Here is a 17,134-nt window from a genome sequence, read left to right on the forward strand (position 1 = left end):
AAGAAATCATTATGTACTCCTTATCAAAATACAATCTCAAAATCAGTAATTTTAAAGGTGACAAAAGTCAAAATGTCACTTTTGGTCAATTACAAATTTATATGCAGATAGATAATAGACTCATGTGATGCTGTAACAAATGAGTCAGCATTCAGACATAGTATGTATTAAACATTTTCAACACATTTTCTGTCACTTCTTGTTCAGTGTTATATGCTATAATTTACTGAGAAACCCTAATGCTCCCAAACAGTGGATGTAAATGATATGTGAGGGTCTTCAAGCTCTGTATTATTATCTGTATTCACTGTGCTGATTATGCTAGCTATAGAGGCTAGGCTAATCTTAGGGACACTGGCACAACTAGCATTTTTGAACTGTTATGTGCCAATAAGTAAACTGCAATTAAACACCATGAGACTCATAACTTGGGCTGGTTACCAGTTGTCTTGTTGAAAATCAACCAAAATGTATTGTAGAATCAAAGATTGAAAGCTGGCAAGCTTGACTCTGCAGCCGCTTCTTCCTTGACTGCCTCTTTAACACAGCACAGGTCTGGATTCATGTAATGCTGAGCCTAACTAAGGGGCTGGTAATGGCTACTTAAAGAGCCTTCTGGCGGCAGTGATGGTAACAGAGGCCTATCAGAGACTCATCCTCTTCAGTCAGAGCTAGACGCGGAGCAGCAATGACTTTTAGAATCTGTGAGTCACACGTTCCCGGCCTCTGGTGACTCAGGACTGTCACGATGGCTCACAGGGGGCTGACAAGATGGAATCCATCACTGCCGTTCCACGAACAGAGAAGGACACAGCAGAGGGGATCCACTTTTGGCTGACAGAGAGCCAAATTCTTTTTTCTCTTTCCCTCTGCTTGGTAGACTTTTTTACTGCCTGTCAATATTAATAATTTCTAATATTACATAATTGAGTCTTTTCATTTTCTTAATGTGCTGTAACAATATGATACTCTGGTTTGTCTGAAAATTGAATAGTGTCAGTAGATATGTGTTTTAGCTAACTGAAGCTCTTTATTGATTTTCCTTTTTTTGTTACGTCTTCCATGCCAATAAGATGGAAAAAGACCGAACAAACAAATAGCTGGAATAAGGTAGAAGACTGAGATGTTGAGTTCATTAACTACAAGTCATATATTGTCACAGATCATTTTCCAATAGGCCGTGCAGTAAGTGTTTAGAATGCTTTTTAACTTTTCACCTGAGCTTTGAGAGTTAGCTGGGAGTTTCAATGTTGTTGCAAAATCAAACCAAAAACCAACAATAAGCAAGCATGGATATTATAAGCAGGATTGAATTGGAATTAGTTTCATGTAACTATGTTAGTTACAGCCATCTCTTGTTAGAGCAAAAGTTTTCTTCAAGTGCTTGGAAGCACCAGAAAGAAAACCTAAGTGTATGCCAGCGTAATGTTGTAAATAACATTAAGCTGGTCACTGTGATAGATTACCCACCTCAAGCCAGGTTAAATTATCTTCTTCAATGTTGCAAGTTGATAATTTTACTTCATACTGACATGACCTCAACCCATTTCTTATTCAAAAACAATGTAAATATTGTATTCTATGGCAAAAGGTCAGGAGAAATGTAAAGTAAATATGACCAGCAGTTACTGCCTTAAAACATGAAAAATCACCAATGTTGCCCTTTAACATTATATTGTCCTTTTCAACATAGTGACTTCTGCCACTGGCTTTGTTCTTGTATGCATATTCAGATTGTATGTAATCATTTGGAGAAAGGACAGTCATAGGGATAATTAAGAGTCTTGGCTCTAAATTATGAGCGTATATACTTATAAAAAAGAAGTAATATAGGCCTCTTTCTAATATAAGCCTGCTACCAATAAAGGCCTGGTACCGTCTGCAGTTGAGGTAAATACAGGCCCCAACCACCATTAGAGGAAATACGGTAGAACAACTTTATTGTTAGACCAACAGGTTTTGGCTTTGGGCCTTCATCAGGGTCATCATAAAATGGTACAAACAGCATTTAAATAGGGATGTATGAAGCAAAAACAAACTCAAATACCACCCCTTAGTTGCACTTCTCCAGTTTATGGACCAACTATGGTGTCATCCATCTTCCTTCATTGTACTATCCCTTTGCCTCTCTGTCAGTCTGAGAAAACAACTGACCATATACCCAACATATCTTTGTAGGAGACCTGTTGGCTGGTATGTGTATGAATGTATGTGATTGGGTTTTTAAAAAAATATTTTTCTTTTACCTTTTCAATTTTTTTTCTGCTTCATACATACCCCATTTAGGAGTTTAGACCTCTTTAGACTTTTTTTGCCTCCTCCATGCACCTTGGTTGTAGGTGAAGTTTTCCCAGAAACCCCTACCTTTACAATAACAAGACAGAGCCACCTTAACAGCTTAGCAGGTTCACTATTACTGATGCTGTTTATGTACAATATCTTGTAGGACTCCCCCTCCCAGTAATGGGGCAATTACCTAATAAATCTTAGCAAACTGTATAAATCATGATTACAGTTGATCAAATGGTGGATGTTGTATAAAGGGCAGCATTTCAGGCTACTTAATTGTTTAAGACACCTTGTCTTTACAGCAGATCTCATACATGGAGGTTCGATATGCTTTAATGTTGATTCTGTGTATGTGACGTCAGTAAAGCACGTGTGGGAGCAGCATAGTTTTTTGAAACCAGCCGTTGACCTGCCTGTTTCCCTCCTCACCACAGGGGTCAGACAGCACTCGGACATGACTGTTGTCCCGCCTTGTTTGATACATGTCTATATGCCTAATCTGGTCTGTCCATCTGTCAGGCCTGTCTGGCCTAATCAGAGACTTGATCCCGCCACAGATTTTCAGTCCCATCCTCTTCTGCCCAGGTGGCTTTGAAAGGGCTTACAGACTCCGACTGATAAATAACAGGCTTTCATACGTGTCTCCTTTTTTTTCTCTTTTCTTTCTCCTCTGACTTTTTCAAGGATGTTTTTAGTCAGACAATATATTAGTCATTTGTTTCATTCTTCTGTTAGGGAGGGTCAGTGAGGTTATCCAGATCAAGTAGGATGTGTCATTCACCTCTTGTCACCACTTGTACCCTGAAGTGAAACGGGGGCCCGTGAGCAGAATGATGCATGTTCATTGGCTGCTATCTCTTCTGGCTGAACAGTCAGGCATTACGAAGCAGTCAGGACAACCTCTGAGCCATGCTGACAATGTCCCTCTGTCCTTTTCCCTTTGTATTATGGTCTTTCTCCCCCCTTTTTTTTTTGACTCTCAGCCCCATACTCCTTCATACTTTGTTCACCTGTTTCCTGGTGACTAACTTATTGGCTGGCTAAAAGCATCTTTTAAAAGGTCTGTGAATATAAATGTAAAGAGGAAAAGCCGGTAGAGCTATTTTGGACACACTGCTATCACCCGATGAGCTAAAAGATATGAGCAAGGGCAAATTTGAGGATGGAAAGGCATCCCATCAGAGCTCAGTTTAACATTAAGGCTTTGGCATGGTCGACGTTATTAGACACAATATAAAAACATAGTGAGGCGGTCTTGTGTAGTTTTAAGAGCCACCTAGGTAGTGGACAGGAAATTTGAGGTGGGATGATATCTGTGTGTGTGTGTGTGTGTGTGTGTGTGTGTGCGCGCGCACGCGTGCATGTGTGTGTGTGTGATACTGTGAGATTTGCTGCTTAAGTAGAAGTGTCAAGATGTGGATAAGACACACCTGCTTTTGTCCCTGTCCTACTCCTCACTAAGCGGAACCAATTGTTCTGTAAAGTGCTCTCCATCTGAAGATCTGTCATAACAAAGTACTTATGAGGTAACAGAGGGATGTACGCTGGTACCACGCCACACACACACACACACACACACACACACTCCCCACATCCCCTTGAACACACAGAGAACTGGCCCCTTAAACAAGCTATTCACAGGTTTTAACTGTTGGTTTAAATGTAAAATTTAAGTACAGTATTCACTGGACATTCTGTGATTTGTGAAAAACACCCCCAAGTCCAACCTAAACCACATTTAGTCATCACTGCTTACAATCAAAAAATAATGTAAATCTTCAATTATTTCAATGTTGATTAGAGAATCGAATGTTTTCTCGATGCAGTGATTAATCATTTGATCTATACAATGTCAGAAAATGGCCATCACAGTTTCCACAAACACATGTTGACATCTTTAAATGTCACATTTTGTCTGATCAGCAGTACAAAATCCCAAAATATTCAATTTACAATTATATAAAACAGGAAAAGCAGAAAATACTCATAATTTAGAAGCTGAAACCATAACACACTGCTGTTTTTCCAAGATCAGCAAAAATCTTGTCGTAGTTCTTTGCTGTTTTTTGTGTTAATCATTTAATCTTTTGATGTTTTTTTAAAATTTGATCTAACTATATTATATTTCATATTCAGTCATGTTATAATTGCATTTGTTATGTTAATTCTCTAAGCAGTGAATCTGTGTATACTTTCTGTACGATTAGATTAGTATTCACGCATTTCTGGGATGAGGTAATCTGTAAAGCTTTGCCACTGACCTCAAATCCACAGAAGGGTGGGAGATTCTCTATTTTGGGCGGAAGTCTCATGTAATATTCATAAACTTTACCTCTCGCTGCAGTCGATGCCCAACGTTTCTTGTTATTTCTTTATTTCTGTGCTGTAAGATGCTGGCGTTGTTTGTTGTTTGAACGGAACAGGTCACTCTGGGTACACATTGTGAGTGCACTCCAGCCTGTTTGTGAGTTTCTCCAAATTTCTCCAGAGGCAGTGAAAAGTGAAACTAACTTCTGTCTGCACAGACAGCCAGACTGTGTCTAATCCACTGACTTGCACATCTCAATATATCCTCCTAAAATTCTGCAACATCACTGATGATAAATCATTCAAAGGCTACCAGCAAGTGAGCAGTCATACGTCTGCTCCTTCTGGCATCCTGTATAGTTTTATTATTTGGAGTCTGATGTTTATGCTGCTTGTCTGGACCAGACTATAAATCAACAAAGCTCAGTGTTTCTGTCCTTCTTTTATGCATGACTCAGAGCATTTCTGTCAGAAGTCTGTGTGACATACAGTACAATACATTTTAAAAAGAGAGAAGAAAAAAGAAAATAATTTATCCTCTTAACAACTCTTTAGTATTTATTGTGTCCTAAAATCACATTTTATCGTGAAATGACTGTACCCACCAAAACATAGTTTTGGAATTAAGCTTTTTTTAAGGATTTTGCTAAGCTAAATAATATCTTTATCTATATCTTTGATTTTATCCTAATGAAGCATTTTTTAAAAGTCACTTCATTCTGCAAAAATCTTGGACAAGTAATATCTTTTAGACGTTCTTTGTTTTTGGGATAATTGTTTTTTAAGACTAATTGATAGATGTAATGACTTGTGAAGACAATGTCTAAGTATATTAGTATAATCTTTAAACCAAATAGTCCTTCCAAGTAAACTCTCTGTTTCTCCTTGATGATGTTATGTATAAGTGCAGGATTAGGAGAGTGACCTACTCGTTGTAAACTATCCTTCTTAAGTTACACAGATACATTCTGTGTCAGCACTCTTCATTCTTAGAAACTGTGTTGTTAAAACCCACAAAGCTTCATAAGCTGCTGTTGGATGTGTGAATGGAATCCCCTTGTAAAAACAACCCTGGGATTACAGTGACGGAGACTTGGCTCCCCCAGATTCTGTATGTGAGTCAGTCCTTACTGTTGGTAAATACACACATACAGTACGTATATGTCAATAAAGAGGACAGGGACGGAATAACAAATTACAATTACTGTTTTTTTTATAACTGATATGTATTATTATGAATTTAAGTATTAAAGGCCAACAGATACCTGATTTTTGAGGCTGATATAGATTCAAGTATCTGGGATTTTTAAAAAATGTAATAATATATTGGCTGATAGTAATTTTTAAATAGAGAAGTATTTTGATACTTATCCTTTAGATTTGTTCCTGTAAAAAAAAACTGTGACCATGTATGAATGTTGAAAAGAATGTGTAATGTAATGGAGACACTGTTTCTCAGTTACTGTATCTCAAGCATAATTTAGCATTTCTGTTCTGTAATTTCTAGTTACTTATCGACTGGTATATGTATTGATTATATTTATCTGCAATATGCTAATCCTGGCAGATATATCAGTCTTATTTATATAGCCTTATAGCCTTATTTGATGTTTCTGTATTGATGTGAATGTTGGCAGATATGAAACAAATGTAAAGAAGTAAACCTCAGCAATAAGTGTTCAATGTAAGTTAAATATAGTTTTCAGAACAGTAGTTTTCAAAACCCAGTATTTACTGTTACTGTCATGTTTGATAATTAAGTTAAAAGAGAAAAGAAAACCTGTATATCATTATCATTATTATTAAGAATCGGGTTACACTATTGTTTTCAACTAATTTTGGAAATGCACAAATTAAAGAGTTGCCTACAGGTTTGCTGATTATTCAGATTCGCTTTGAACCCCACTTTGCAGAGTATCACTGATATAATGTTGTCAGTCAAAAAAAACTCTTGTTTCTGTTGGATAAATATTACGTCAGTAATCCTACTACAGCTAGATATTTTATCACTGTATTTTTTCTTCCCACATTAGAAGAGCCCCAGCTCTCATTTCCTCAAGCCTGGGTACAGCAGAGCATGGTGCCTACCACTTTAGTCTTAGTATTTTCCGTGGGAACAACAAGGTAGTAAATCAGCATGCATGTGTGTATTTTGAATCAAACTGTTTGTTATGAATCAAAGCAGATAGAAAGCAGGTCTCCGGGCTATTGCTTTTAAGTGAGAAGCCTTCTGCAGAGACACAGCGCAGCGCTCATACAAGAGAGACTGTGCTGCTATTGATCTAACTCCAGTTGTCTATCTGTCTCACATCAAAACAGTTGCAGAAAAAGGAACAGGAAAACGTGAAAGCCAAAAATATATTTAGTTAAATTTACCCCCTTGTGTTGGATCTGCCTCTAGCCAGCACTGGTTTTAAATTAGAGCACTTCCGTGTGTTTTTTATTGAACCGTTTATCAATAGACACATTATGAAATCTATACCTTTTAAGGCCAGTTCAGATCAATGATTCACGACGAGAACGGCTGCAACTTGCAAAAGAATCCCAAGACGTCTGATCGTAAATGTTGCAAAACTGGGCCGTTCACATCAAAGCACTGCACACACAGACAGATGTGACTGTTTCCATAGCGACGACACACTGGCAAACACCACTACTTCTGTGTTGACACATTGCATCAAGTGGATTAACTGGATTTCTGTTTTTGATAGCCTACAAGATACATTACTATTTTAAGATAGTTGCCACCATTTGGCTGGTGACTGATCTTAACGTTAGCTAACTTAACTCACTCATTAGCTTGTTGTAAATGAAAAAAATACAAGGCGTAATTTAACGGACACACCCAGGACGCTTGCAATTGAGCAAAGGGCATTGTTTTTGTTTATTTACATTTTTGAGTTTCAATCGTGAAATGAATGCTTTTCTTCATAAAGTCAGATAGTCCTCCCTTTCCTCTGGCCAGAAGTCTGCCATGTTTTCATATAGGCCTTTGCAGTTTCCTGATTGGCTGAAGAGAAATAGCTACGTCCTTACACTCTAAAACTGCACTGGGCTATTTGATAAGGTACACCTTTTGAGACTGATTTTCTCTGCAACAGTCTAAAACTGTTTCGTCTTGTTGTGAATCATTGATCTGCACAAGGCTTTACTGGACATCAAAGCAGCAACATGTATTGACAGGGCCTCAGGTCGAAATGCAGGTGGGAAGTGCTTACAATACATGCTGTGATAATACCAGAACATGTGTTTAGCTACAGGGACTCAGCATTATTGTATTGTAGTGATGGCACTGAGGAACTCTGCACTTAACAGCATTACATTATAACTTTAAAGAAGCCTTGTGTGGAACAATGTCAAACCACAGTATAGACAAGCATTGAAGGTAATGTAGAATACTTTAAATATCAGTATAGTGGTGCTTTCTGTTGTTAAATAAAACAGATCCACAGTTTTCAGAACCTGGCTGCCAGTTTATGGTGGCTGAATGAAAGTATAAAATCTGTGATTTTTCCATGTATTTTTGTCTTATTGTTAAAGTCATGCTTTTTGTGATTTTCTGTTATTTTTTATAATATTGTGATATTGGATATTTATGTTAAACACGGTCACAGTTCCATAACCTCAGGTGACCGTATGTAAAAATGCTCCCTGGAAGTTAAAAGCCCTCCCGCCTCCTCCTCTGTGTCCCAGCCTTCTCAATCCCAGAGAGTCTGACAGGCTGTCAGTGGGCTTATCTTGGTTCCTGAAAACTGTCATGTGTCATCAACTCTCACTCTATCTAATACACGCCTTGGCACTGACTGATGACTTGTCATCGTGATACATTTAAAGTACAACAAAAAAGTCCATCTTCTCTTCCAAAGGCTTCATGCTGTGACAGATTACTTTACTTGCACCATGTTTATATAAAACATTCTGCCTCACTTACTATAAATCACATGTATATGAGTTTACATTTTCCCTCTTCTTTTAATGAAAGCCATTTTGGACTTTGAGCTCAATTTCAAGCATGATCAAGCATGATGAGATGGAAAGTAGCTTCACTTTTCCCTGGCAATTAACTTTAAGTTACCCCGGAAATTCCCTGCATCTGCAACCTCACGTGTAAGAAGCAAAGCTGCTTCATTGTGGCTTAATAATACAAGACAAGTGGATGCTCCATACCTAGTCTCCATCTGCAGGCTACCCGCTGACATTCAGCCCAATTATTCACACTCGCTTGGATGCCACTACACCCAACAGGAGAGGATGTCCTTTAAAAAGTAAAGAAGGCAAGATGAAAGTTATGTCACTCTAATCCTCCAGGCATCTTTATGTTTTTCCCTCAGATATTCAGTGGTGCCTGCTAGCGCTGTGTGCAGTGTGGATTGCTCTTTGGAGAAAATGTGGTCATTGTGAATTGTGTGATATTTAATGGATATGGTTATGTCAAGCTGTTGAGCCCACAAGCTGTACAACACAAACACTCAGAGGTTTGATACCCAAAGATCTCAGTCACTACTGTGGAACTTCTCTGCAGAATATTATGGTTTTACCTAGTCAACATAAAGTGAAAATTGCATCAGCTTCACCTCACTGAAATATATTTTGTATTTACATTAGGGCTGCAACTCACAGTTATTTGTATTCATTAATAATCTGCCTAACTTTTCTAATCAAATACTAATTTGGTTTATAAATACAAATACAAACAGTAAAAGATGCCCAGTGCAATATGCTACAGTACAAGGTGATGTCATTAAAAGTCTTAAATGTCAAATCAACAGTCTAAAACCCCAAAGTATTCAATTGACTATGATGTAAGACCAAGAAAAGCAGCAGATTCTTACATTTGAGAATACAGAACCACCACATTTTTTAGTTAAGAGCTGCATTTCTGCTGGAAAAAAAACCTGACTTATTGAACATGTACATGGTTAAACATGTTTCTCACAGGGATTTTATAAGAGTGAATGGTTAAGATAACAAACAGGGAACATTTTTAGGCCTGCATCCTTTCTGATCTCTTCTTTGTTTTGTTTGTCCTTCTGTTGCAGGGTGACCCCGCAAGATGGAGAGACATCCCCCTCAGGTGCTCCCGGGTGTTCAGATGATCCTATAGGTGCTACTGGTGGCATTGGTGCTATGGCAATGCCTGCCACCTCCACCCTCTTGTTGCCCGTGAGCCAGGGTAAACCTTCCCTGCGTCGCATCAAAGGCCGCATTCACCGCAGCAAGAGCCTGGACAGCATTGATTTGCTCGACTCCAGTGTAAGGCTCACTCATTACTTTGCAAAACATATGTCATTAGATTTATTCATTCAAGTCATCACTCCAATTTAATATTGTAAGATACACTATGATGAGAACAATTTGTATCATAATGAAGAAATTGTAATGTAGGGGTAATACTGTTTTTAATTCTTGATTTATTTCAATGACTCACTTAAGCTTAAACAAGCGGAATCACACTTCTTTGCTGTTCGACTGCTTGAGGAAAGTACTGAAAAAAGCCAAAACAAAATAAATTATTATATCAAAACAATATTGCTTTTTGGTGTTACTGCATCAAATAATATTTTACAATACTGTATAAAATATAAGCTGTGATTAGATACACTAAATTACAGTTGCTGTGATTTATTGGGAAAGTGAATGTCTGTGAAGTCCAAACAAATTTTTTTCTCCCACTGGTTTCATTCAGATTGTATCTACTAATACACATACACACACACACACACACACACACACACACGCACGCACGCGCGCACACACACACACACACACACACACACACACACACACACACACACACACACACACACACACACACACACACACACAAGATGACCTTTTGTTATGCAATATTTCTTTGGTTTTCAGATAAACACAGTTTAACACATTCCATATGTCTCTCTCTATGACTGGTTTATATTCTCGTGAAAAGTATTAATCTGATAAATGATTGGGTAAGCTGCTTGAAGCTAAAAACCCTTACTAACTCTGGGATTGTCCATTGAGCTGAGAACTGCGTTTGGCCCACTCCCTCCACCGGTCAACTCATGCGTACTTGTGTGTGTGTACCTGTGTGTGTGTCTGTGTGTGTGGGTGTGTTTATGAGTGGTGCTTGCAGTTTGGCTTTTGGGAAAGCGACCAGCGGTTTATGATGTAAAAAGCATGCCAACCTGCTACTAATGCATGCTTGGTGAAGCTGTTTTTTCTGTGGCATGGGACCACAGTAGACACACAGCTACAGATAAAATCTTTCTCCTGCACAGCACGACTGAATCTCTCTCTCTCCCCCCTACTACTTACTTTATGTCTTGACCCTCTGTGGATGTCTCCTTTAATAAATGTTCACAGTGTAATGTTTCCTCATCCGCCCCCATCCTTCCTCTCCATGTTGACAGTCTGCAGTGTGTATGCATGCGTGTCTAAGTGTGTGTGTGTGTGTGCGTGCTCGCTGGGTGTTCAGTATTTTAGCTTGCCTTAATTGGGAGCTGCCTGGTGTGCCTGTGTAAGGAGTCATTATTCTTCCCCTCTACAGCAGCCGGCATGTCGTCAGAGCAGGAGTGGGACTCATTATGACTACGTTTAAAGAGAGACAGCATTTGCAGTTCACACAAGTTAATCCATTATTGATGTGAAGGTGGGCTGAAGGTGGACAGAAGAAGTTGCAGGGTTCGGGTGACAAGCCAGAGACGTGCTGAGAGATGACACAGCACAGCCTCGCCAAGCTGAATGATGCAACACTCTCTCTCTCTCACATACACACACAAACACACACACACACACACACACACACACACACACACACACACACACACACACACACACACACACACACACACACACACACACACACACACACACATTTGTTAGAGTCAGTTTGTCAGTTTGATTGACTGCTGGCATGAAGTTTCCTGTCAGTTCCTAATTCTGAGACAGAGACCAAAATATCTCATAGATTTTTAAAACAACCTTGAGTGCTCTGCTATATAATACTTAGCAGTGACCCGTCTGGCCTAAATCCCTGTTGTTTTTCCTACCTTTTGTAGACTTACTGAAGCAAGAGCAGAGGTTGGTCATACTGTAGCTGTAGAGGCAGACGGTGAAGGAAAGTTAGATGTGACTCTGCTGTTTTGTCACCTACAAAAATAAAAATGTTTTCTGTGTCAAGTGGACAATGCTTTGTCCAGCTATAGTAACAGTGTTACTGAAGTAAAAATACATCAGAACAATTTGAGGAAAATATTTGATTTACATTTTTGCACTTTTTGCAATTGAAATTGAAATTGTGAAAAAATATATAACTCTGGATCTGTGTTTATGGTCCGTATAGTATTGAACATCATATATTTTATTTTTCTATTGAGAAATTGGCCAGTTTACCCACGTTTGATAAAATGTGACATTGTTCACAACATTACTTAATGTGTGCAAATATAACCATGACAACAAAATTGATGCTTTCCCAATTTCAACTCTACATTGAAAATTGATCGAAATGAGTGTTCAATTCCAAACTTCAAAATCGAAAGTAGAATCAGCTAATCGGCTGTATTTTTACAATTTTTTCTCTCAAATGATTTCAAAATGATTAACGCGTCATTGACAGAACTGTAGGCTATGCTGTACACTTCGGTAAAGTTGGAAATATATTGACAGATTCAAACTTTCCAGATCAATAAACTGTAAGCCTACTGTTGTAATGAGCTACAACCTAATTTTCACCAAAATGAGCTGTCCTGTGAGCTGGACAAATAACATTGTTCTCTATGCACAGTTGGCTGTTCGCAGGGACCGTTTAAAAAGGGCAACACAAACTAAAAATATTTTTTAAACTCAAGTTGTTGTTGTAAAGTACCCATCTGCCATCTAGTAGTGTTTCTTTTAGTGTTTAACAGTTTGAAATACATTACTGTCATTACATTTTAAATAAATTATTTAAATTTGACCATGTGGCCTTAGGATGATACAGTCCCAAAAAAATTGTGAATTTATCACATTTGATATTGTGTAGTCTATCTTTTAAAAGAAGAACGTAGAAATGTAACTGACAGTCTTCAGTGCATAAAACCAATGATCTGTTGTACTTTCAAATCAAGAGTCGACAGTCTAACAATGGCATAGCCGTCAGTGCTGAAAAAAAAAGTTTAAATGAAAAATCTAATCAAATTGTGACCTTAAAATAAAAAAGTAAAATTTAATTGTGGATTTGGAGAATCGTGACACTCCTATTAATTACTCATAATGTCGACATGCCAGTAATTAATTAATTAATGAAAAACAAAACTATGTTTTGATATCTGATTGACATATCTGACCCTAATCATACTGTGCTAGCTTAAGTTAGCTTCATAGACTGAGAGTAAAAAACATCCCCACCACCCTGGAACCCAATGGTCCCAGTTCAAAGCTTTTCAGGAGATATTTACATGTAAATTTAAAACAATGGTATAATGTACTTTGTAGTTTAACTGAGATATTCTTTAAACTCTACCTTTCTTATTAACACTGGACACTAACCACATCTTTAAAACAGATTTCAGGTGATCACTTGTATTTTTTTTGACAAATTAAGCAAAATTATAGATTAAATTGCATTTTTCAAACATTAACCTTGTACAGAGTGGTATTTCTTCTTCGAAGACCATAGTTCACATTGTACCATGTGTTAAATTATCCAGACAAGAGCCAAGAATTAACAAACATACAGTACATAACATTCACTGATGTGAGTACTGCACAAAGTGTTTTAGGCATCACAGAGGACAGAAGTCAGAGTTGGAGTCTTAATGATGCTTCACAGTTTTATCTTTAAAGACCATCCATCAGCAAGGATCATCTTCAAACACAGCCTCAAGAGAACCTGTGAATTGCTTTTGAAGTAAACCTCCCTTCTTACAATCTGTTCATCCTTTCTCTCGCTCCTCTCTAGAACATGATATGCCAACAATACATCTCAGTGAGTAACCAACATGTTTTATCCTTCACAGTGTTTTTACAGTTTTCCACTGAGGTCAAAAGTTTGTATGTGACTCTAAGGCATTGAATCTCAATTATCCCCCTCTTTCTATCAAGCATAGTGAAGATGCAGACTAAAAAAAGGCCCCAGTATTCATTTCATTGCACTGCGCTCTCACTCCGTGCAGCAGTATTGGCTGCTTGGACCATGTAACCCAGATGCATTAGCTCCCATCCTCTTACCCTGCTATAGACCCGTCATAAGATGTCTATGAGTGTAAGTCTGAAGCATAAATAATAAATTGAAGAAATGATCTACTTCATAATGCAGTGTTTTCCTTCTTTCACTTGCAGCTATTTTTGTATAATCAAAAAACTGCATTGTGTAGGCTGCGAGAAGAAACCCTGAGAAGTCTGTGCTTAAACTGAGTGAAATCGCCTGGGATTGTAGCTATTATTTATTCAATAAGGACTAGTGGCTCCTCTATTTGTCTTCTAATGCAAAGTAGCTGCCAATGTGCACTTCACTCTAGAGCAAAGGGATTGATTCCTTGCAACAATGTCATTGGGTAGATGGATGTGTGTGTGGGTGTGCATGTGTGTTTCTGTAAAATGTGAGGTGTGACCTGATATGCAGAGTCTTTGGGATGAAAGTACACACTGTTTTCATGTGCCACAGCTTTCTGTCTCATCATTGATCTGTGGTTTGTTTTCCCAGTGCATCTTTCTGCACTGTAGGTTTAATTTTAGTACTTGGTCCATCCAACAGAGACACCAAGAAGATTTTTTGTGTTAGAGGTACTTAATGGCTAATAATTTTTCATGGTCCAAGAAAGCTTGATCACCAATATTTTCTGAATTCATCCAATGGTTTTGGAAAGGATTTCATTGGCCTGGCTGTCTGGGTGGCTTCTCAGTGTGTACAGTTGAATAGGTGAAGCATTAATCACCAAGTAAATTTAATCCACCAGTTCCTCCTGTTCACATGTTGACTCATTTAGCATCTTCCAAACGTGATGTATGGAAATTTCTCAGCCCATAGAGCTAAGGATTATCAATGGTGAAAACTGCTCATTTTTACAAGTAATGGTGCGGGCTAAAAAGCCAAGAGCTAAGACAAATGTTTTAAGAACTAATATACAGTACAGGCTATTCCAACTGTTCAGATTATTCCAACCACGTACTTCTGTGCTCATCTCGTTTTTTTCAACCATTGTCGTGATTTTATCAAAACAACCTCCGCGTCCTGCATTGATTACATATTTTCCTGTTACGCCCTTGCCAGAATGCCTTTACACTACAAAAGATTTGTGGTCAAATGAGTCCAAGGCCACCATGGCAAGTGGTTTGAGTGATCATATCACAATGCATCTCGGTGGTCGTTTACACTTGTATTTAGCTATGTCCACTTGTGATTGGATCCCCTGGTGTTAATGCCAGGTGTAAACAGAGTCTGGAGCAAATTGTAACTGAGTGGCAGGTGCCCATTTAAACAATGTAGGTCCCTGTCCAACCTCCAAATGTTGAAAATCTGTTTTTTAGAATAAACAGCCTAACGTTATTTCTAATATTCTGCACCTTCATGTATTTCCGACCCTACTAATCTTCCAAACTTGTTGAGTGTTGTGTCATCATCAGCACGGAAAAACGTTGCCTGTGGACTTTGAACATACTTCATCATGTACTCTGTGGTTAGGAAGACCTCTCTGCTAGGCTTGTGGGTGCAGACCAAAGATGGCAAACACTCAAACGCTGGCAGAACGAGTGTAAAAGAGAGATTACAAAACAGAGTGATAAATGTGAGGGAGGAGTGTAGATTATGAAATGGATGGGCAGTATGAAGGATGAGAGAATGGTTGGACAGCATGGAGCAGAATGTTCCGATTAGATGAATATATTTTCCCTGGATAGACAGGAGGCTCCGCGGACACCTTATAACTCATTCTCTTCATCCCCTTTTTTCAAGGCACAACAGGGCAAAATTGCATTCCACATACAAGTCGTTTATCTTACCTGAGTTGAAACAGGTCATTGAAAATTGTCTGCAGCCTCCGTGGTTACGTACAGTATGTGCGTGTTTGTGCTCTTGTGCTCTTGTGATCTTGTGCTGTGCGTGTACCTTTGTGTGTGTCTGTGGTGTTAAAGCAGCATTTTTGAACATTATTAAATCCACAGGAGCGCTAAGCTTCTGGGCTCACCATACTCATCATCAGGGATGGAAATTAACACCAGCCATCAGCCAAAAGCTGCTGAGATGTAAGTTGAAATGGTCCTTTAGCTACTTTGGAGTATAACAAGGCTTTCATATAAATCTTGGAACTCAGATATCTGCTCAGATGAGATGTTGGATGAAGAAGTTTCCCTGTTTGATGGCATTAGATTCCCCATTAGACAGTATGAATGTGGTTTTGTCTTTGTGTTAGTACACACGCACACACCCACACACACACACACACACACACACACACACACACACACACACACACACACACACACAAACACACATACAGTGAGGCCGTGGATATAACTTCTGTAGATATATGATGCAATAAAGAGAAAGCTGCACACCAAGTCAGTGAGCCACGTCTGACGGGGACCACAGCTCTGCTCTGTCTCTGTTTGCCTCTAGGGGCAGCACTAATGCATTTATCATTGATAGTGATACATAAATCCCACAAAAGGCATGTTGTATATGATACATGTATGTAGGCCTCTAGGATAGATTTAGTATTCATGTCTGATTCAATGTGCAATAAAAAAAATGTAAAAGTGAGTAAAAAGAGCAAACAATAATAGTAATTTCAGGTCATTATTATGAAAATATAATAAGTATGATGTGTGTGATGAGGGGTACCTGTATGTATAATATTATAGAGCTGTTTTGTGAAGTATCTGAGAATGATAAATCATGGAAATATGTCACATTTGAAAGAAATACTGGGGTGGCACTATATGTCCTAATGAAAATAGGATTTTAATTACATTACGTGTATATTTATTTTTTTATCTTAACTAAGTTATTTGAAGTCAGGAGTTAGTTGGTTTCAGAATATATACTAAATATATTCTGAAATTTAATGATATCAAATTATACCGTGACCAGAGACTTCTTCAGTTACAGTTGTGCTGCAAAATAAAATAAACAGAAAATAGAAAGACATTTCAGATTATGATTAGTCAGATGATGATGGTCTAAAGACCATAAACTTTGTTGATAAAGTGAATACAAGACATTTTCTGGTCCTTTCACAAGATTACTAGTTACAACATCAATAACCAAAGATATCAACGTTTGTTATTTTCCCGAATCTATTACAACTACTAATGATATTATTGCTACAGGGTGCTCATCAGTGTCTAATGCTCATTCACACACACTCACACACTTGATGGCACAGCCTTCTGAACTACAGTTGCCCCTGTGATCTGATCACCTCCACCATAACGAGTACTATGATAATGATGATAGTAAAAGTGGTAAACACAAAGAGAGAGATACAATTGTGTATGTTTTTCACCGTAGTCAGTTAGGTTACCTTTTCAGTTTATAGTGTTGGATCCCTTCTGTGGGTTGCAACTTCATGCCTGC

This window comes from Scomber scombrus, chromosome 1 (genome assembly GCF_963691925.1).
Source record: "Scomber scombrus chromosome 1, fScoSco1.1, whole genome shotgun sequence".
Classification (NCBI taxonomy): Eukaryota; Metazoa; Chordata; class Actinopteri; order Scombriformes; family Scombridae; genus Scomber; species Scomber scombrus.